General features: G+C 38.0%; 1 long non-coding RNA gene across 1 annotated transcript in view; it reads right to left on the reverse strand.

The window, feature by feature from the left end:
* The window catches only part of LOC147571996 (uncharacterized), a 39231-nt gene extending 18139 nt beyond the window's left edge, over nucleotides 1-21092 (reverse strand). Inside the window, exons 1-3 of the long non-coding RNA XR_015246719.1 lie at nucleotides 20772-21092; nucleotides 9201-9279; nucleotides 2456-2575 (exon numbers count right to left, since the gene is read on the reverse strand). This is a non-coding gene — a long non-coding RNA (uncharacterized LOC147571996). The remainder of the gene's footprint in view (nucleotides 1-2455; nucleotides 2576-9200; nucleotides 9280-20771) is intronic.
* Nucleotides 21093-22564: the final 1472 nt, after the last annotated feature.

Consider the following 22564-nt stretch of genomic DNA (forward strand, 5'->3'; position numbering starts at 1 on the left):
TTTAAGCTACTTATCAGGTTGTCCTACTACATTAACTCTTATGTACTGAATTAATATACAAGGTTTTTATTTTCTTGACTACTTTTTTAATAATAGGGGTTTTTTTTTTTTTCCTTCTCCCTGGGGTTTCAGGAGCCATCAGTGGTCTCCAGGATTCCTTTCTCTGTTTATTCCTCTATGTCTAGTTTTGTGGTGCTTTTACTCTGTCCCCCAAATCCCTCATATCAAAGCCACATCTTTTTTATTTCTTTGAGTTTTTATTTATTTATTTTGACAGAGAGAATGAGCAGGGGAGGGGCAGAGAGAGAAAGAGAATCCTAAGCAGGCTCTGAGCTGTCAGCCTGGAGCCCAACGCGGGGTTCCGACTCACAAACCATGAGATCACGACTCAAGCCGAAACCAGGAGTCAGGTACTTAACCGCTCAAGCCACCAAGATGCCCGAAGGCCACAACTTACATTGAAGACTAGATACTATAAAGCAGTTGCTGTCACAAAGTCATCTGGGGGCTCAATTCCTTTTCTGGTCACAAGCCTGTGTTTTTTTTTCTTCTGTCTTCCACAGTTTCATATGAGCCCAGATTTTTTTTCCCCCTTTCACAAGAGAGTGGCTTCTCACCCAGCCCTGATTTCAATTAGTGAGCTTGGTTCTTCTTTCTACCAACCTCACAGGGAGCAATTTACTCCACAAGCATCAACTACCAGGCTTTGTGCCCAGAGAGAGTCGGGCCTGTTCCCTCATCTGTGCCTCTGCCGACCACCAATCGTTTCTATGTTGTATCTGTTCCACAGAGACACTTGCTTTACTTTATTGTTTTTAGTACAGCTGTATCTTTTTAAATTTTACTTTAAAAATTTTATCTATCATCGCTGTGTATTTGGAACTAAGGAGTGCTTCAAAGTGTAAATTCACAGGGCCATTTGTATAAAAGTCGATAAATATTTGTTTTGAAACATTTGTTGAATGAATAAACGAAATGCTCTTTGCATTGTTAGAAGTCCCCCAGGGCCTTTGTGCTAGTCTCTCAGCCTAGAATGAACTTTGCCTCTTTTCAATCCTACTCATTATTCAAATATTATTTCCCCTACAAAGATTTCCCTGATGACCATATGCCCTACACAAAATTAATTATTTTCACTCTGCTTTCTCCTTGCATTTATTACAAATCTTTTATAGCATATTTCATATCATATAACAATTATCTTTATGTCTGTCACCTCAGCTAATTGCAAAACTCCACCTTATTTAACTCCGCATTCTTTGTGCCTCGCACAGTAGACTGCATTTTTACGTTTTCAAGTGTTTGTAAAGTTAATCGTTATGAACCGCAGACCAAAAGAATATACTATTTTAATCATTAAACCGTCTCTTTTCTAATATATGCTCAAGATGTGAAAATTTTTTATGTTGACCCAAGCAGTGTTAGGCCCATTTTATGTGTTACACCAATATGTGGGGAAGAATTTGTGATTTAAGTTCTACAAGGGCTGATCGGACCTTTAAAAGCAATAAAAGTGTACCGTGAAAAGAAGTTTTCCTTGTGTAACTTTAACCTCCTTGGCTTAGATGCCTGAAGGAGAAGCACTATGTCTTAAGTGTCTTTTTTTTTTTTTTTAAAGAGAGAGAGAGAGAGTCCACCAGTGAGAAAGAGGGACAGACGGAGACAGAATCTTAAGCAGGCTCCGTGCTCAGCGTGGAGCCTGACGTGGGGTTCAGTCTCACGACCATGAGATCACGACCTGAGCCGAAATCAAGCGTTGGACGCTTAACAGACTGAGCCACCCAGGTGCCCGTAAGTGTCTTTTTATGTTTCTAATCCCAGGCATGACAAGTGGCACAAAGTAAACCCTTAATGAGTGTTACTGAACTAAAACTGCAAAAGTTTTGCTGCCTATTACGGATAAATTGTCTCATTGTTATTCATACAATGTGTATAGAGCAAAATAGCAGCTATTATTAATAGAGATCCCCCTGCGTGTGGAGCACTGTTAACTATTTAAATTCAGTACTGTGTTTAACTGTTAAGATAACTGAGAAAGATATTTAATAATGGAAACCATTAATGAAAACAAGTAAAAAACCATACGCATGAGAATTAAAAGCACGGTGATATACCACTGTACAGAGACTGCAATGGCTAAACATGAGCGATACAAAAAGTATATTAAATAACCACTTTTCACAGATCAAAACGTTCTAGTTCAAAGAAGATAATTCGTCTGAAGCTACCTAGCAAATCCCAGCAATACTAAGGTCTGCACACAGGTCGGTCTGACTTCCAACCTCCGCTCTTTCCTCTCCACGTTCTCTCTCTGAACCACATATGCTCCTTAAATTCTTACTCGTCGTTCCCTATTTCTGCTCAGTAACATCTTTGTGACATTCTCCGTTCACTATTTGGGCATAAAACTTAACTATAAATATGAGTGAAGAAAGAAGAAAGTAAAACTTCTCACACGGCTTTAGGAGATTGGCTGTCCTGTGGGTTTCGTGTTTTTTTCTGTCTTCATATATGTTTAAATAATCGTCTAAAGGTCCCATCCAAGTCGGAGCAGACAGGCGCTTCCATGGTGCGTCTCAGGGCAAGAGACAACGTACCTTGAACAGCAAACGTGAAACAAGGAAGTGAAAACTACATGGAGACTGGGCCTCAGAAATGGCCCCACCCCCTCACAGCTGCAAAATCATGTCCGTGGAGAGGTTGCTTGGACGCACAAAGTCGCTTCGGGCGGACACGCCAAGTCGGTCATCTGAGACAGAGAGAGCGAGCGAGCTTGTTCACTGCTGATGAAGAGCAGGAAATAAGCTGGAAGAGACCCTCACTAGGAATTATGACAATGAGGGGTGTCATATGCTAAGCAGAATAAACTTCTTTATATTACTCCCCTACAGCCATAAGAGGATTAAGTCTTCGCTAGTTAACTTGTTATCTCAGTGATAGACTCTCCAATTGAGGGATTTCGATTTTCACCAAAAAAGGGACGGCTTCACAGAGTGGTCCACCAGGGTGAGAAATGAGGCCACCCTTGTGCACGGCCCGATTTGCCGTGCCACCTTGGAATTTAGCACAAGCCCCGTTCTCCATTGAGGGGTTGGTCCTTACTCCAGCAAGCTCACGCCCATTTAAGCAGTGAACGTTTTAAATCAGCGTAATTATATTTCACATGCAGTAAACACTCTCAGCGTAAGTGCGCGTAATTTGTCCCTTTGTCTGATTTCTTTGTTCCATTAGTTCTCTCCATGGTGAGCACAAAATAACAGGATCTGTGATGATTCCCTAGAGATTACTCTTTCTCCCCCCCCTTTTAAAAATGCTCAAGATGCTTGTTTTGTTTGTTTGTTTATTTGTTTATTTATTTTTTGAGGAAGGAAAAGAAAAAGAAAGTTGAATTTTAGCGACAAATCTCATCTCTGGCCATTGGGTTTGGGGAAAAAAAAAAAATGAGGCAGGTTACCCATGTGAAAAGTCGTTCTTCACTGCAGGAAACCAGGGTTTCCAGGTTTTTCTGCGTCTCTTCTCGCTCTCTGTTGTATGGCCAGGCCTGAAGTTAGCCTGACTCCAGTTGGGGTGTCTGGCTTTGATTGGTATTCAAGTGGAGTGGTGAGTGTGTAAGGCTCTAATCCCTGCAACACATGGTAATTTTTTCATTCTCTCTCAGCCTCCACCTGTTCCATGGTCCAGTGGAGGACTGCAAATCCTATCAAGGGAGGGCAACCCGGCTAAGCCTGCCTCCCTGGCTTCAGTCCATCACATGTGCGCTCGGGCTGCAGAGCACCCAGCCAGCTGCAGCCCAACGATCGTGTTATCAGATGACGGATGGCTTCATATCAGGTGTTTAAACTGACGAGCTGCCCCATCTGGTAAATGATTCGGGAAGTCTGGCCTTGCTTGATGAATGGGGAAAGTGACAATGCCAATCAGAGTGACCCCCGCAGCCTCCCTGCTGCTGCCCCAACAGCCACGGTGGCTTCTCCCCCACTGGTTGACTTTTTCAATTCTATTGTCACTCAGCTGAGGTCAGACCTACTGTCACTAAATTGTCACTAAATTATATCATTAATCCAAATATTTTCCTCGCAAGAACCTTCATAAAATGGATGCCAGGCCTCCAGCAGACTCACGGTCAGAATTAGAGGGCGAGACACAGGATCCGGTCCAATAATTTTTGAGGTGGTTTTGCATCCCTTTTCACAGCCTGTTTTGAAGTAAAGGTGGTTATTTTGGAGGAAACAGCCCATTTCACCCCACATCAAACCAGGATCCACTATAACGAGCGATGCAAGAGAGCTCAACGTGTTGTGCGCGGATCTGAAGGATGTAAATCTTTCCCTGATATTAGTAGTCAAGTGCCAGGTGGTGTCTATGAACATTTGAAGGGAGTTCTCAGGATGGCTTTCCCAAAGTGTACTTTTTGTTTGTTTGTCTCAAGTTGTCATTTAAATCCCAGTTAGTGAACATCTAGTGTAATCTCGGCCTCAGAAGTAGAATTCAGTGATTCATCACTTACACTTCACACCCAGTGCCAAAGTATCCCGATGACAGGGTTTGTGATTTGATGATCTGGTTTTCAAAAACTCAAGTTTTTAAGAACCTATAATGTGTGTTAACCGTTGCCCGCTTTCGCTCAGTACGACAGTGCCTGTGGGGAATATGTATGCTTAAGGCTAGACTTACCAGGCACAAGACAAAATGGAAATTTCCATCAGTGGGATCGAAGTCACATCACCCCCTCCATGTTGTCTTGTGAAGACACAGTCTATTTATAGATAGTCTATCATATCAATTACTCATCATAGCAAATATCAAATAATGAAGATGAAGCAGAATGCATGAACACTTCAAAAACAATTTTCTACGTAATATTTATTTTCATCAGCAATTCCAAATGACTGTGAAAGACTCACGAGCCAAGCGCCGATTGTTTTCTTTTTAATTTAAAAATATATTGTCACCCAGGTCTTTGATGAAAGTGCTGCTTTGTCCACCCCAGTGATAAAGCACATCATTTTTTGCAACCATGAACAGTGAATAAACAAAACAAAGGGGGAGTTTAATGGGAATGACAGCACAGCAGGTACATTTATGATTTAGTATCATTTCAGTTTTCATCCAGGAAAATTGTCAACCATTCCAGGAATAAAAAATAAAATGCTATGTACTGTATGGTATAACCTCTTTAAATTGGCAATTTGTAGCTGTTTGATAATTCATTCTTAAGCAAACCTCAACTGCTTGCTACCTGCTGTATTCATTAGCCTGTCCATCTTCCTATTCCCCATAGAGCGTGCAGAACTATGATTGTTAGAAAAATGTTGTGCTGCTGTGAGTGTTTCCTACTTAATACGTGTATATATGTTTGCCACACATTTTTATGCAATTGTTTTAGAAAGATGAACAAACATTTTTTTTGGGGGGGGCCTGGAAGATGGTTATTAATGCTTTCTGGATGTTTTGCAATGGATCCATTTTAGATAAATAATGTATTACACACTGTGTCATATGCAGTAGAATTTTTTTTATTCATCTATTGAGCATAACATGCAAAGCTCAATATAGAAACTACCAAATTTTAAGAGCAACAGCTCTCTGTATGTGGCACATTTGCAAATATGGGTATTTCAGGGTGCAAATTAAAATAGTTTGATGCACCATATCACACTTTCTCAATGAAAGGGAAACTTTCCTTGTGCTTACTATAAACACTTCATTTACACGTTTATTTGAGACTTTGTTAAATTAGATTATGTAAACACAGGCTGGATAGCAAGTCAGATTTAATACACATGAGTTTTAAAACTGACTTGCATGCTGAACATAAAAAGTATAAAGGACTTCACCAAGATTTATTGATTCATGTCAAGGCATCATTACTTTTCAAAGTGTGAAAAATGATCATATATTTATGACCTGCCGACTGAAGCTGTTTTGTGAATTAGCAAAAGCTCTGGAGAGGAGCAGCCTAATTGCATTATCATAGAATCAGAGATGGTTGTCAATTTCCCCCATTTAGCTTTTCTCCTTTAGTTTGTTAAAATGAAGGTGCCATACGTTGGTTGAATTCACTAATACCCTGATGAATGAGGTATTTTCCCAGTAGGCTCGCTACCAGTATAAACAGTGAATTAGGAATGATAGACCATCAATCATATCTCCTTCAAACAGATCTCTGCCCTGAGATTATTCATTATATATTAGGGCCACTTAAAAAGTTTTCACACCAGATTCGCTGATGAAAAGATTTAAATTGTCCATAATCTTCAACGTCTCTTTTAGAAGCAAGAGTATGTGAAGTAGGTTACTTTCTTCATGAACACAGTTTTCATTCGCTCTTTCGTTCCAATTGTATTATTTCTTAAAAAGAAAAAAATACTATTCACCTTATGTTGGTTACTGTTCTTTAATAATATCCTGATTCTGACTAGAGTCTGTTGTTTTGTGGCCTCTCCTCTTTATATTATCACACTTTAAAGGTAGTTCTCTGACAAATCCACAGCAACCGAATAGAAAATTCAGGCTTAAATAAATGCTCACTTACCTCTTATGTTTTTGGCATCTACATGTTTAAGATGACCCGGTGATTTGTGCAGTGTTTTTTATGCAGAGGGTCAAAGCTTGCCCTCGGGTGCCCATGTATGGTTCCCCTGGGGTTTTGTCCCTTTAATGGAAATTACGCGTTCGCATCCAAGGGCAAGATTCCTCCCAAAGGGATTTATCCTGCCTCGATGTGCAAACATAATTCTCATTAAAATTAATAGGAATCGTACACATGCATCTAGGGAAGAAATAGACTCCTAGGTTCAGATCACCTCATTCTGTTTCATGCCAAGGATGACAGGGTCTGCCCTGAAGGTGGGCAGGTAGCCAAAGGTTGGAGAGCTCAGATAAGCAATCAGAACTTCCAGCATTCACCATGTGTGAGATTCGGCGATTTTTTTTTTTTTTTTTTTTTTTTTTTTTTGGTCTTTGCAAGAGTTTGCACAGGAAGCCTAGCTAGACTCTTTTTGCTAAGCTTTTCTCCAGCATTACAATTATTTCCATTATTTCTTCTCCAGGGAGTTCAGGAAAACTGGGCATTGCTTATACTTGATTCTCGGATTGAAGGTTTTGGATCGTTTGTATTTATCAGAATCATTGGACCATAATATTTGTCTATTCTCTCCTTTTGTAATGCTTCAAAAATACCTCTTATTTGACTGGATAAGTGGTATTTAACTCCTGGTGTGTTTTAGGGCCTGAGAAATCAGCTCTTTATTCGGGGGAAATGCAGCTTTAATGCACACATTGCTAAAGTTGTGTAAATTCAACCAAACAACCTTTGTAGACCAAATGAATCTATGTAGCATGAAAAAAAGAGTAAACTTAGCATTTGATTAATTTCATCATTTCTGTTGAAACCACATAAATCAGCTTGTAAAAAAAATATAACCCCACTTTTCTGAAAAAAAAGTGTCTAATTGAATTAATTTTAACTGAATTATTCCACCACCCCTAATATTACCATTCTGAAGCATATCAGCATTTCAAATTCTTCTCACCTTTAAAACCAGCATAGCATACAGGAAATATTAGTGTCTTTATTGATTTAGTTATATCAATGTTAGCAACATATTTAACGTTAGGATTTTTTTTTAATCTCCTTAGGAAGCAGATGATACAAACCAAAATTTGACATCAGCCAAATAGAGCACAAAATCTGTACTAAGGAAGGATATGTATATACAATGAATAGCTCAGTTAGAAGATATGATAGGTGACAGTCATCAGGTATCCTTAAAAGAAAAAAAACAACAGAAAAGTAGGACACTGAAGTGACTACATAAACAGGTAAATTAAACCTCTTTAATTTTTAGTTGCTATCAAATTGACCAAGTAGTTCATTGAATCATAAAATACCACCAAGCAAAACACATAAGCCAAGAGTTGAGACTCAGTTATATGATTAGCACAGTTGCATCAGAACCTTTTTATATCTAAGTAATGACTCAGAGGATATGGAAACAATCTAAAAGATACATAGAGGTAGATACCAACTTCAATGTTCCTTCCTATTGTCGGTGACACCCCTCTTTCCTGATTCTGTCTTTTACTGGATGCACCTTCTTCTAACATCCCCAGCTTTCATCATCAACTTGTTCTGCTCACTATCTTCCTCGGACTATCTTCCTCGGCTATGTGTTGCGTTCATGATCAGGCTTCAGCTACCATTTTGGTATCAGAGACTCCCAAATTGTTATATCACCTCTTAGCCACTTTTCTGAGTTCTAGAGCCTACGAACTGACTACCTCAAACTCAATAGGGACAAAGAAGAACTTCCCTTTTCCTTTAGACTTATTTATACCTACTTCAACAATTCAGATTAATAATGACTGACACAAGGAAACAGAAAGGCCTTAGAAGTGCAAGTTACACCATATTCTGCAGAATATTGGCTATAAAACTAAGTCTATAAACTGAGACAGAGCACATCATTCTCAAAGAAACTAGATAAATTATAAATGTTGTATAAACACAGGTATAATTACTTGTTTTGAATGAATATGCATCTGCTTAAAATGATTTATCTCAAATTAGTTGTGCAAGCTCTTTCTTCCTCCTCAAATTAAAGTATCACCCACAAAATATATATATATATATATATATATATATATATTTTTTTTTTTTTTTTTTTTTTTTTTTTTTGGCTGCCATATATGCCCTAGCTAAAGAAATGAAGAGTTTCTTTGAAGTTTGCTAACACCATACGGCCTTTCAGATAGCAATTTCTAGATGTGGCTGCAATTGTTTCCCTTCACAGTTTGGATGAAAGCAATCTACATATTAACCCTAAAAATTTTAGTATGTGTATAAACACTATTTTAGTCCCTTGCTGGTAGATAAATCAGCAAATATGAATGCAAAAGTATCTAAATATGTAATTATCAATAATTACCAAATTATTCAATTTCATGCCAATGGACTTAGAAGATTCAAATGGATAAGGACTACATGTGAATTTAGTTTTTATCTCGTTTTTATCTTATATGTTAGACTCCTTAAAAACTGAAAACAAACTGAGGGTTGATGGGGGGTGGAAGGGAGGGTGATGGGTATAGAGGAGGGCACCTTTTGGGATGAGCCCTGGGTGTTGTAGGGAAACCAATTTGACAATAAATTTCATATATTGAAAAAAAAGAAATAAAAGTAGCATATGAATACATACCAATCGAGAAGAAATTCAAACAATCCAATAACATGTAGAATAACAGTGGAAGTCCCTCTTCAGTACTCAGTCCAGTACCCTAGAGATAAACAAAGTAGTGGGTATCTACCTCTTTTGTCACTGCCATAAAACCAGTACCTTAGAACAATCACTAGTAAATGTAAGTATTCACTAAATATTCGCTACATTAATTCATATCCTTCCAGTTATTTTGTGTACATTTGCATATATATTCGGCATTAATATGAACATAATGTGCATACTATCCTTTGTTGTTGTTATAATTCCATCCATCTCTCCATGTATCTATTTCATTACTTTTAACGATTGCATCAGTTTCCATAGTATAGAGGAATCACAATTTATTTAATCGTTCACCTTTATATTGTGCCTTATATTTTTCTGCTGTAACCGATGCTGCAATGTTTATGTACATGTGGAAATATTTTTTCACAACAGATTTCTAGAGATGGAATTTCTAGGTCAAGAACATATAAGCATCTACAGTTGTTCCAATATATACTCTTACCAGTGACACATACAATTATCAATTATATTAAGGCTCTGACAACAGTTAACTCTATGCCTACGAAGGATGAGAAAGTGTACCTGCAAAATTGTTACTTTAATTTATATTTCCTTGGTTTCCACTGAGCTTGAGCAACTTTTTATGTGTTTATAATACATATGTAGTGTTTATTTCTACATAAATTCTCAGTTAACCAATTTTGGTTATTTTTTCTTATTGATTCATAAATGTTCTTTATATATTATGGACACTAACCTTGCCACTTGTATAAGTTGGAAAAATGTTTTCTCTTGATCTATTACACAACTCTTGCAAAAGATTTATTTTTATGTGGTGGGGAAGAAAAGAATGATACTGCTTTATCACAGAAGATCTAAAAATGCCAAAAGGTAATTTCAGAATCATTGAGTAAGTTTCGCAAAGTCACTGGATCCAAGGTCAACATATATAAAACGTTGTTTTTTTTTAATTACTATTACTAAAGTATAATTGACATCAGTATCCTATTGGTTTCAGGTGTACATCACAGTGATTCAGTACTCTTTCAGATTATGAAATGATCTCCATAATAAGTCTAGCTACTGTCTGTCATCATACAAAGTTATTACCATATTATTGACCATAGTCCCTATCTTGTACCTCACATTCTCATGACTCATTTATTTTATAACTGAAAGGCTGTTCTTCCTAATCCTCTTCAGTTATTTCATCCACCCCCCCCCCAACCCCCCACCCAATCGTCCCTGCTCTGGTAGCCAACAGTTTGTTTCCTGTATCTATGAGTCTGCTTCTGTTTTGCTTTGTTTGTTTGCTTGTTTGTTTTGTTTTTTAGATCCCACATATAATTACAACCATATGGAATATGCCTTTTCCTGTCTGTCTGACTTCGCATAATACTCTCTTGTCCATTCATGTTGTGGCAAATGGCAAGATTTCACTATTTTTGTGACTGAATAACATTCCAGTGTGTGTGTGTGTGTGTGTGTGTGTGTGTGTGTGTGTGTATAATATATATTATATATATATTATATATACACACACCACATCTTCTTCATCCATTCATCTACTGATAGACCCTTATGTTGCTTCCATATCTTGGCTATTGTAAATAACGCTGCAATAAACATAGGGGTGCATAAACCTCCTCAAATTGGTGTTTTCATTTTCTCTGAATAAATACCCAGACATAGAATTGCTGAATCACATGGCAGTTCTATTTTTAATTTTTTTTGAGGAACCTCCATACTGTTTTTCACCAATTTACATTCCCACCAACAGTGCACAAGGGTTTCCTTTCCTCCACAATCTCACCATTATTTCTCTTTTTTGATAAAGCCAGTCTGATCCATGTAAAGTGATATTTCATTGTGGCTTTGATTTGCATTTCCCTAATGATTAGTGATCTTAAATTGTGCTTACTTACATCTATGAATATTTTCTTTTTTTATCTCCTGGGTTTTGTGTCTTACAAAGCTGTACCTTTCTCTGCAAAGTTCATAAAAATAATACTTTTAGAGGGTTTTATTGTTTTTCTTTTAAGATTTAGCCTTTTGTTTCCTTTTACCTAATATGTATATCATTCTTCATTCTGTTAATGTGGATAGTCTATTACGCATATTCAACAATCTTATATTCTAGAAATATGTTCTACTTGATCATAATGTTAAGTCTTTTAATATACTGCTGCATTTAATTAATTTTATTTAATATTTCTGCCTCTATAATAATAAGGATATTGATCTTTAATTGAACTATCCTTATCTAGACTTTGTTAGGATTATGTAATGCACATGGACTCTATTAGCCAGTTTTCCATATTTTCCAATGCTCTTCTACGTCTTTAGAATTTAGGGTTTTTTTACTTAAAAAAATTTTTTTAATATTTATTTTTGGGAGAGTGCATGCGGGGGAGCGACAAAGAGAGGGGGACAGGCTGACAGCAGCCAGCCTGATTTGAGGCTTGAACTCCCAAAATGGGAGATCATGACCTAAGCTGAAGCCAGATACTGAACTGACAGAGTCATTCAGGTGCCCCTTTAGAATTTAAACAATACAACACATCTTTGATGTGATGGCCAGGTAACATTTATAAAGATCTGTTATTTACTTAAGTATTAGATATTTGATTAACCATTTCATTTTTTCTATAATCGTTCCTCCAATCATACAATATACTAACTCTTATCGGTCTTTAACTAATGTCTCTTGTGTTTTCTCTCACACACACTCTCATTATCTTTTAACACGCCTACAAAAAGATTTTGTTTTCTATTGTATTGATCTAAAAAAAAGCTCTGATATTATTGATCAAATCTAATATTCATTTTGTTTTCTATGTCACTAAGTTCTGTTTTTATCTTCATTCATTTCTGTCTTCTACTTGCTTAGATATATTTTGTTAGATTGTATTTAGTTTCCTGAGTCTAATACTTAACCCATGTATTTTTGATCTCTGCCTTTTAATAATAAATTCATTTAAGGCTTTTTATTTTCCCAAGTAACTCTTAGTGTATGATTTATATTATCTTAGGGCACAGCTTATACTATCAGTATCATTCATTTCTAAATAGTCCAAAAATTCCATCTCATTTTTTTCTTTAACTCAAAAATAAAGAAAATAAGAAGCAAAAATAAAGGAAAACTGGGAAATTGAGGAAGCAGCTGAGTAGGAGAAAAGCACATCCAAGTTAGCACGTAGGGTGATGTTAGCACCTCTGCCATGAGGCAGGACTGACTTTAGGCCAATGCTCCAGATAAATTTTGGCTCAGGATAAGAAAGAACTTGGTAAAATTCAGGACTGTCCAAAAAAATGAAATGAACTGCCCTTGAAGACAGTGAGTTCTCTATTACTGGAGGTGTTCAAGCACAGGATGGGGAAGAATGCGACAAGGATACTACAGAAGGAATTCAAACACGGAGTGGATAAATTACTTTTCAGATCTCTCTCACTCTGTTTGCTTGCTATTGTGTAATTCAGTCTACTATAAAGTGCGACAAATGGTGCCACAAAACTATTTTTAATTCAAGTAAACCCCCCACTGTAATAAACTCCATGGGAAATCAAGAATGCTTTATTGAAATATAATTGTGTTAAAATTAATAGTTTGCTTAAAACCACATTCCTAATCTGCAGGAATTGTAGAATAGACAAAGATGAGGCCGATTTTCTCTATAGTTTATTAATAAGTCAAAAGAAATAAGAAAAGAGGAGACACATCATAAATCTTTTCCTTCCCCTGGTTCCTGGGTCTTGAGCATAGTGTTTTTCCCTACGAGATAGTTTTAGGCTCGGGGTTAATGGCTGGGATGTTTGAGATGCTGGTGGAATTTGAGAGTATGGGTGTTGCTTGAAAATATAATAAATAAACTGCTATCTAGTCAGCTATAGCGTAGGTAAGAACTGTCCATTTTTGCCCTTACTTCTGTTCCCAGACCTGCACTCCAGCCAGTGTAATGTACAACTCATCCTTTATGTGACTTAGTAGCTTCTACTCTCAGGAACCCAACTGGCCGCTTGGAGGACGGACTTCCCTGCCTGCAGGCAGGCTGCATATAAAGGTTATGCTGCATCAGGTACTAATTACCTTTGCTTCAAAAACACATCTCCTTCTGTCTTCTGTGCTGCTATCTGCTATCTCTCTGAATTCTTACCCTCTGCCTTATCATGATTTCCTGTGCTAGACCACTCTAGAATCCTTTCCCTGGGCTCTGAACCCATGGAGCCTAGACAGACCTCAACCCTCACTATTCCCAGCAATTCCTGGGTCTCCAGATCCTGTCTTCCTGCCTCTTCCCCATCAACCAGCACACCAGTAATTTCTACTTAATACAATAAACATCATTTATTGTGCTAAATGATGTTATGGACTGAATGCCTGGGTCCCTCCAAAAGCCACATGTTGAGTCCTTAACCCCCAATGTGATGGTGTTTGGAGATGGGGCCTTTGGAAGGTAATTAAGGTAAGAATAGGTCATAAAGTTGGGACCTTTGTGATGGGATTATTGGCCTTACAAGAAGAGGAAGATCTCTCTCTCTCCCTCTCCCTCTCCTTATGCCTCTCTCTCTTCCTTTCTCTCCTTCTGCCTCTCTCTCTTCTTTTTTCTCTTTCTGTCTCTCTTTCCGCATCCCTTAGGTGGCATGCATTGAGCAAATGCCATATGAGGACACAGCGAGAAGACAGACATCTGCAAGGCAGGAAGAGTCCTTACAAGGAAGCAAATCAACTGTCATCTCGATCTTGAACTTCTCAGCCTCTAGAACTATGAGAAATAAATTTCTGATTTGTAGGCCACCCAGACTGATATTTTGTTAGAACAGCCCAAAATGACTAAGACAGCAGGTGTGACAACTATATAAACTATCCTCACGTAGATGTTATATGGAAGCATTTGCCTGACCATTTTTTAATCTCTAAGATAAATATCGTGACACCTGTTAACCCTATGATAGCAGAGTAAATGGATGTGGATAAATCTGTTTCTAAAGAAAATGCTTATAAATAAATCAAGTTTTAAGACTACCTGAACTATTGACACAACTCAGATATATTCCAAAGGCTTTATTTTTTTAGACACGGCCTCCACCCTGAATGGAATCACAAGGGGACCTTCAAGTGGAATTGCTTTCATCTGGGGACGAAATCAAATGACTGGTTTCATCCTAGTTGACTATGAGGGGACCAATGTATCTTGAAAATCTGTAATTCCAGTATGACCAATGGGACAAAACTGAAAGGCCAGTATAAGAAATCTCAATGGGAACACTGTGTCCCTGTTTCTAAAGTGACTGGTATGTTTCCATATTTACCACTATGGACTCCATGAGAACTCAGAGGACAGGAATCTTTTTTCATGCTTTATTGCTCAGCACAGTGTCACAGATAATAGACACTCAGAATAGGTCTGTTGAATGAAAACACTGACAATTTCTTCGGTACTTTAAGTATATTACATGACCACCACTCCTAGCATTCTATATATTTCCTCATCTATGCATTCAGTAAATACTATTTGGTACCTACTCTGTTGCAAGACTCTGTTCTAGGCACTGAGGATGCAGGGAACAAAATAAAACCTTTGCTGTCATGGGGCTGACATTTAATCGGGGAAATGGGCAACCATCAAACAAACATATTAGAGAGAATAACATAGTATCAAGCATTAATAAATACTGTGAAGATGATTAAAGCTGCTGAGGGGCTAGAGAATGACAAGGAGATGCTATTTTAGATACGAAAGTAATGTTTGAGCAGGGATCTAAATGAAGTGAGAGAGCGGGCCCTCGGAATAGCTGAGCATTCCAGCAGAAAGAACAAATGTGAAGGCTTTGAGATGTGAGCGAGTCTGATGTGTCCGAAACAAGAAGAACAATGAGAGTCGTACAATTCAGGTCAGAATGGTAGATAGATGTCAGATCACACAGGGCCTTCTAAGTCATTGTTAGCACTTGGATTTTATTCGGAGGAAGCCATGACAATATTTTTGAATCGGGAGTAAAATATGAGTTATACGTATAAAGGATCATTCTGGTTGCTGTGAGAATAGACTGAGGAGGTGGGGGTGGGTAGTGGGTGAAGAAAGGGGGATTAGGATCGGTTAGGAAGTGACTACAGCCTTGCATAAGAGAGGACATTGGTGTGGACCAAGGAGCATTCTGGAAGTAGTAATCAAAGAATACATTCAAAAAACAGGTGTTGCAAATAGACACAACAGGCTTTGCTGAGATAAGGCTAAATAAAAAAGAGAGGAGCAAAGGGTGACTCTGAGGTTTATGACTAACTGAGGTGGAGAGCACGACAGAGGAGCAGACTTCAGAGAGAAAACCATGAGTTCAGTTTTAAACATAATCTGTAAGTAGAAAAGTTAGGCACTTGGGCAAATAGATCTTGTACATAAGAAAGAGGTCCAAAAGGGGTCTGTTCACCATATCTTAGGGGTGGCCCAAAGCTAGGTAAAGAGAGTGGTTCAGGAATTATTTGTGCCACAGGCCAAGAAGTTCAGGTAAAATAAAGACTGAGAATTGAACGCGGAATCTGGTAATGCCAGAAGTCATTAGTGATTTGACAAGAGTTCTTGAACTGGAGTGAAATGGATAACAGCCTGATGAAAACAAGCTCAAGAGAAAATGAGAGGGAAGAAAGTGACAAAAACAAAGGCAGACAACTCTTTAATTTCTCCCTTGCTAAAGAGGGAGCAAAGAAATTTTAACATTTTTTCTAATTATTTCTTTACTGTATGACTTTGCCACAAGTCTGAATTCCATATCTTTATTTACCTTCAAATATCAGTAGGGACCCAATGAAAAAAATAACCAAGTCACATGGGCCACCCAGTGACCATGCACTTTATTTACAGAGAAAATACTATGAAGAAACCTCTGGAGTACTAGACTTGCAAAATACAATATAAAAAGCTGACAGCAATGATAGACTTCTTCCCGTGACTGACCCTTGGTAAATGTGATATAGTGACGAGAAACTTGCTTGGAGGTGACATGTTTTTGAGGAAGGTACTGTGTCAGTGATGAGGCAGTGTCTAAAGATGAAAGCTTTTCCTGATTTACTCTCTCCCTTTTGTTTTTTTGAAGAGTATTAAGAGTAAGTGCTCTATGCGAGGGTCTGGAGGTTAGTGGGGAAAGGAGACTGAGACAAGAAAAGGTGTACATCAAATTAGCGTAAAGTGTCAAGTACAGAACTAAGTTTTTAGAGTGTTCGGGATGCCAGGCACCGGCCAGGGCATTGACTAAGTCAATATGGCGCATGGTTATGGAGCAAGCTTCCAGGCCGTATGACAAAACATTAAGCGAGCAACTGTATATGATTTTAATTCCTCTGGAAATACAGGGTGCTCCGAGAACATAATTTTACGAGGCACCTAATAATCAAGGAGGCTAAACAAAGCTTGTGAGGAAAAGGGTTCTAAGCTGAATCTGAATGAACTAGCAGGAGTTGGGAAGATATTAATTATGCCTCTGATGTGATTCAGTTGCCACTAGATTGTTTCTTTTATACTTTTCTCTAGTGATGGATGTTTATAAGATGTAGCGAGGGAAAAGCAAAACAAAGGTTTAATGATAACTATATGTTCCTTGAAAAGATGTACTGATGCCTAAGAAAATGGAAAGCACGTCATTTTAATGTTACTGTGAACACAGAAACTAAAGCGTGCTATTTCTATGTGAACCATGGGTAACCTTGTTTTTATCAGTTTATTTCCACTGGTGCTTTTGTGTCTTCGCTGAACACTTCCCTTTTTGTCACTCAAGTAATGTAATCACCTCCTTTTGTGTGATAATCATAGGTAATTAATTTTGTAACTGTTTCTGTCCTGTTAGACTGTTAATTGGATGTCTGTGAATCTTGTATCTCTCGACTCCTGCAAAAAGTTAATATATGCTAGTTTTGAAAGGACAGGGGTGCTCTCCTGATTTTGATGGTCAATTCTTATTTCGAATACTGTCTTCCTAGGCATACTAGTGCTTGGGTATAGAACGATATCTTTTATGCTGAGATGAATTTCAAAGTCCTAAGGGAAAAAAACAACGGGCTATCCTTTACTGCCACATGTAATTTTCAGCATAAATCGATATTATTTGTCCCTGTTCCTTTGGTGTGAGGTCATGTGGATTGAAGCCAAGTTTAAAAAGTTAGTGAGTGATATAGCTGAGATAAGAACTCAACTCTAAATTGAATAATAAACTGAATACACTCTGAATCTAAATCAAGGTCTCGTTCCAAAAGTGCGAAGATTGATTCCAGTACAGACAGGAGGGCCTAGCAGTGAGTCGTCCAGTTTCTAGAGTGACTGCCTTGGTTCACCTCCTGGCCAGACCAGTTAATATTACATAACTTTGTACTTTTTGCCTAATGCCACATATATAAAAAGGGGGAAAACAGTACTATTTAATTCACTATTTGTATGAGAACTAATTTTTTTGCAAAAAAACTTAATATATGTAAAACACTTAGCATTGTGTCAGCAGATACTAATAGCCCAATAATTTTTGGTTACTATTACAATTCTATTCGGTTTGTAACATATAACATATAACATATATAATTGCTTTAACTCTTATCTAGTAGTATCCCATCCTGACCATATGCAATTACTTTATGCAACACAGATTTATACTGACTTTACATCGGAAAAAACTTTCTAAACTCTTAAAAGCACAGATCTTTTCCCCATTATTGCCCTGTGAATTTCGGTCTGAGTTCCTCATTAGTCCTATCAGACACAGGTAGTCATAGATTCACGAACTTCTACATTAAAGACTGATCTTCAAAATAGTATTAGATGCAAATTTTGTCATATATATTTTTTTACCACAATAAAACAGTAAAAAAGTAACAGAAATGGCATTGATTCATTTATATAAAATTGCATATATTTTTTATATTGTATTAATACTATATAATTACATTATATGATATAATTTTATGTAACATATTTTGTATTTATATTTTTATATATTAATTGCATATATGTAATTACATTTTGTTTGTTTATTTTATTTTATTTTTTATTCTTTTTAATACTTATTTTTGAGGGAGAGCATGAGTGGAAAAGAGGCAGAGAGAGAGAGAGAGAGAGAGAAAATCTGAAGCAGGCTCCAGGCACTGAGCTGTCAGCACAGAGCCCGACGCAGGGCTTGAACTCATGAACCATGAGATCATGACCTGAGCTGAAGTCGGAAGCTTAACTGACTGAGCCACCCAGGCACTCCTTATGTGTTTATTTTATATAATCTATTTTTATTTTTTAATTTTAGATATAGATATGTGTAGATATATTGATATATATTAGACGCACCTAAATGGAAATTTTCAACCCCAAAATAAGATCTGACAATGGGCCTAGAGGACTATTAAACATCAAACATCCACATGAATGCCAAAAAGCTCAAGTATCCGTATAGTTGGTCAACCCGATGCCATGTGTACAAGTATTTGGAAATGCCTCTATGATAATTTAAGTTTCACAACTTGTTTTCAAACATATGATACTGATGGACCCAGCATACATGTTATAAACTTCACCAATTTGTTCTTATATTTAATTGTTGAGCTGGGCTTGGCCCCGGAGGACCGCTAAGAAGAATGGAGAGTCCCTGCCCTCACAGAGCCTCCAGCATAGCAAGAGGCACCCAGATAACTGGAACAAGCGAATGGCTAGAATAAAGCATAGAAGGTATCAAAAATGTGTCGCTCGTGCCTTCTTTCTCACAGTGCTACTAAGGATTAGCAGTATCCAAACGAGGCAGTAAAACAACAACAACAGCAACAACAAAAGCAAAGAGGACATCAGGTTCAGGGAGACAGGTACCCACAGGAGGAGGGAGGAGAAAGGAACTCCTAGGATAGTGGTGGAAGGAGGTCCCAGAAGACCACTTCTACACGAGACGCGGACACCCCCAGCCAGGACTGAAGCAGGCCAAGGTCTCCGATGTCATTCCAGCAGAAGATTAAATGGATAGAATATCTGAAGTGCCTGAACCATGAGTTCAGGCAACAGGATGAGAGTCTGCGATCAGATTTGTGATTAGATATACAAAAAAATCAGGCAAACAATCAAAACAAAAGGGTAGTTATTAACTTCAGGGAAAGCAAAAGTGTACAGGAAAGGAAAAATACATATGATTTACCCTATGGTCAGTTGTGAATAGCATTTATAGAATCATAACAGTAAAAATATTAAATGACAAATGTCCACGGGGGAACGGAATGGATCCATGTGTGGCAAGCGTAAGGAGAGAAAACCGATTCTATATTAAGAAACAGATTCTGTATTAAGAAGTCAATAAATAAAGAGTAAACCAAGAAATCAATGTAAGAAACAAAACAAACAAATGGAGATAAACAAAAAAAAACAAGCTTAAATACAGAAAACAAACCGGTGGTTGCCAGGAAGACATGGATGGAATGGGTAAAATAGACAAAGGGAATTAAGAGTATATGGATCTTGATGAGGACTGAGTGATTTATAGACTTGTTGAATCATTATACTGTATGCATATTATACTGTATGCCTGAAATGAATATAGCATTATATGTTAATTCTACTTACATCTTTAACATCCTAAAAAAAAAAAATATTACAACTTAAAAATAAGAAAGACTGGAAACCAATTTAGTTACTAGCTATTGATTCTGCATGATGGGCATGCGAGTGTTTTGTTGTTTTCTGAACTTTATTTGTTTTTAATTTCTCAAAGTAAAAATTACTGGTTTTTAACATAAGACAGCTATACAACCAGAAGCTAAAACTGGAATTTTCCTGAATGAGAAACAAACAAACAAAAGACCTTTGGTATATGTGGACTTGGGCAAAAGTTGTGCGTCGGTAGAAGAGATACAAATGAACAAACCAGGCTAGGTCCCCCTTGAGTCTACTCTACAGTCAGATGGTTATAAAGCTCTTGTCTGTGTCAGGGTCTCCGCATATGTTGACATCTGTGCCCTCCACTGCCTCCCCTCCCCCTGAAGACTCTCCTCTTCCCCCCGCTACCTCTCACTCATCCTTCAGGTCCCAGACTAAATACTACTTTCTGTAGAAGTGTCGCTGGCCGCCTGACCCACCTTCACCACCACCCATCAGGTTAGTCAATGCCATTCCAGTAGGTTTACTGGTTCAGTGCCTTCCTCCCCCACCAGAGTTTACACTCTGCAAGGGATTTTCTCCAATTGCTCAAATTAAAACCCTTGAAGGCATCCCTGCCTTCTGTCTTCCTCTCACCCTCCATCTACAATTTTCAGCAAATCCCATTGGCTACATCTTGAAAATATATTCAGAACCCGCACCTTCCTCATTTCTTTCAACACTACTAAAGCAGAGCCACAGTTCTGTTCCCCGAGAGCCACCTCTCTGCTTCCATGCCTCCCTCTTGTAGACCTTCTTCCACCAGGCAGCCGGAGGGCTCCTTAGAAAATAAGTCAGAAACGCCCCTCATCTCTCACAAGATGAAGAGTGCTCATGTTGGTTCACACGGCCCAATTGGAACTGGCCCCACTGCCTCTCAGTCCTCATTGTGCTCCTTACTCACCCTTCTTTCCACACTTCTTTTCCAGCCGTGTCCTGGCATTTCGTCATGGCACTTGGCCTCTCCACTGCCCACAGCCTCTCGTCTTGCCAACGCTCGGGGTGCTTACTCCCCCTGTTCATTCTGCTTTCTGCCTAAGAGTCGTGTTTTCACGTGCCATCCCTAGTGCCCTCACCCTGCTTTATTTGTCTTCCAAGTTCTTATCGCTACACGGCGTATTTTAGCATTGGCTATTAATCGATCGGTTGGTCTTTGCTAATTTTTCAGCTTCATGAGGGCAAAGACTTGTTTGTCCCCTGTTGTATTCTCACTGCTAGAACAAACTTGGCATGTCATATACACTTAGTAGATGGTTCTTGAAACACCTTTCTAATTGAGTGAGAAAACATCTTGTCTGTTTTAGGAGAACTTTGGACCCATCGGAAGAGTGCTTGGAACACAGAGCCTCAATAAATACTTTGAATGAATAAAGTCAATGTCAAAGTACAATATGAGTGAGCTAGAGAGATTTTTCTCTCCACAATGACTGCCAATGGCAGTCAACTATTCTGATGTTGAAAAATATAGGAAGACCGTGAGAAAGGTACAGAGGGAGCTCGGTGGTATTAAAGAACAAATATAAAAGAATGACATTATCAGGGGTGCCTGGGTGGCTCAGTCAGTTGAGTGTCTGACTTCAGCTCAGGTCATGATCTCACGGTTCTTGGGTTCGAGCCCCGGGTCGGGCTCTGTGCTCACAGCTCAGAGCCTAGAGCCTGCTTCAGATTCTGTGTCTCCCTCTCTCTCTGCTCCCCTCACCTCTCTCTCTCCCTCTCTCAAAAATAAATAAACATTAAAAAATTAAAAAAAAAAAAAAAAAGAATTATCTAGGGAGAGGGAAAGTATGCAGAATATTTAGGAAGGAAACTAACACTTATTGTTATAAGTGTACTCACTCACTGTATTCCAGACACAGCATCAGACCTATAGAAATATATATCATTTTTAAATTCTCATAGCTTTTTGTGAGATGGATATGATGAGTCCCATTTTACCAAGAAAGAAATGGACTCAGATAATTTAATTAAAACCAGGTCACAAATCTAACAGGTACAGCCTATCTGGCCGGCAGACTGTTCACACCCAGGCTTGGAGACTGCTCTCTGTACAAGCTTCATTCTTATGAAAAGTATTTTTACCCCCTACAGTATTTTGCACCAGAGATGCCTGCACTAAATACTCGATGAATCAAAGATCCCTTCACAGAAAAGGTCTTAAAGGTTGGGAGAAACCCAACAGGAGAAAAAATATATATTTGGGCTGATAGTGATTTTTAGTTTTTAGTCTTCCCAAAGCAAAATAAGCTTGGTAGAAAAATAAGAAAATTGTACTTGCCAAAAGATTAATTGAGGATGTGGTCTAATCATCTTCCAGAGCATTAAGCCAACCTAAACAGAAAGGTATTTTCAGCTTTGAAGAGTTGTTCTTATGCATGCAGAATTATAAATGGCCTAATTTTCCCTATATCTCCATAATTAACAGAATAATTATTGATCAGCACAAAGCACACAGTCTCTGGAGACATGATTTGTGTGAGCGCTTAGCTTTTTGAAAGCTTAAATCACTGTAGTCAGTATTAAAAAATGAATTGATAGGAAATGTGGTATAATTAATCCACCTATTCTATTTGCACATGAACATCTTTTCATGCTAAATATCTCATTCATTTAGAAGAGAATACAAATGTATTACAATGACAGAAAAAAAATAAATTGGAACTTTTATTTTCCCTGCCGTACTCCTTGTTTTTAATTTGC

Source organism: Puma concolor, chromosome F2 (assembly GCF_028749965.1).
Source record: "Puma concolor isolate L17-30 chromosome F2, mPumCon1.1.hap2, whole genome shotgun sequence".
In the NCBI taxonomy this organism is placed as follows: Eukaryota; Metazoa; Chordata; class Mammalia; order Carnivora; family Felidae; genus Puma; species Puma concolor.